Source organism: Neophocaena asiaeorientalis, unplaced genomic scaffold (genome assembly GCF_003031525.2).
Source record: "Neophocaena asiaeorientalis asiaeorientalis breed wild unplaced genomic scaffold, Neophocaena_asiaeorientalis_V1.1 scaffold139, whole genome shotgun sequence".
Lineage (NCBI taxonomy): Eukaryota > Metazoa > Chordata > Mammalia > Artiodactyla > Phocoenidae > Neophocaena > Neophocaena asiaeorientalis.
Window position 1 is genome coordinate 459,790 of NW_020172778.1, and position 1,402 is coordinate 461,191.

Consider the following 1,402-nt stretch of genomic DNA (forward strand, 5'->3'; position numbering starts at 1 on the left):
CGGCGCCTCTGCGGAGCATCGCGGTCCGGGACTCGGGGCGCCGCGGCTTGCTATGCTCTCCGCCCTCTCCCGGCGCTGAAGCCTCGAGAACACGGCTAGGCAGCTGTAGTTTAATGCGGAGTTTTCCTGCTGGAAACTAGGGGCCTGCTGGGGTCTCAGTTCTTGGCTGGAACATGAGGTTGCCAGGCGTGTGACGGCAGCAGGTAGGAGTGAGCCGCTGGTGCAGTGATGAGCAGGAAAGGGAGGACGGCGGCTGTTGGCCTGTGAACCTAGGCAAGAACGACCAGCCAACACAATCCAGACCAGGGTCCGTGGGCCCAGCTCCGTCCTGTGCGGCTGGTCAGTGGAACAGACCTGCAGGTGTGGCCCTTATCACTCTAGGACTGGCTTCGGGACAGATCCTGCTGATGAGGCCAGGGCACCATCCTCAGTCCTCCAGGAGAGGGCGCCGGAGTGGAGCTAGGGGGCTGTGCCCGACTCCGCATGGCGGCCACGCAAGTCCAGTCTGCGGGCAAGGGCAGTGGGGAGCTGGGAGAAGTCAAGGCCTTGGGAATGTGCCCTGATGAAGAAGAACCTGCAGGCTCATAAAATAACTTTTGTGCGGAACGTTGGTGTGTTGAAAAGCAGTTCTGTGTGCTTTTCCCCCCTGCTGTGGATCAGCAGTGCTAAGGCAGCAGGCGTGATACAGAAGTGTGAGCAGAGATGGTCTGGAATCCCCAAACTCCAGGGAAACTAAAGGTGACAGCCAGCCTAGTGAAGAGGGCAGGAGCTGGGGGCGGTGGCGGTGGCGGCAGCCCAGCAGGCACCCCTCGTCTCAGGGCCCTAATCCTGGCTCCAGCCGGGTGGTCAGGGGAGCTGCAAGGTCTTCTGGGCGAGCAAAGCCCACAGTCCTGAGCTGTTCTTTGCTGTGGTTGGGTCGTCTCCCCCCATCCAAGGGGAGAAATCTAGATGAGGTTTAAGAATCAGTGCTTTAAGAATGTGGATCTCATAGTTGAAACCTTGGACACCGTTTTTTCAACACAAGGTGTTAAAGTGAACGGAAGGATTCAACACGTTTTAAGGAGGGTGTCTCCATGTGGGCAGAATTAGAGAATAAATAGGTCTTGAATTAAAACAAAAAACAAAAAACAAAGAACTTATACAACTCAATACCAAAAAAGCAAACAGTCCAATTAAAAAATAGGAAAAAGGGGCTTCCCTGGTGGCACAGTGGTTGAGAGTCCGCCTGCCGATGCAGGGGACACGGGTTCGTTCCCCGGTCCAGGAAGATCCCACATGCCGCGGAACGGCTGGGCCCGTGAGCCATGGCCACTGAGCCTGCGCGTTCGGAGCCTGTGCTCCGCAATGGGAGAGGCCACAACAGTGAGAGGCCTGCGTACCATTAAAAAAAAAAAAAAAAAAA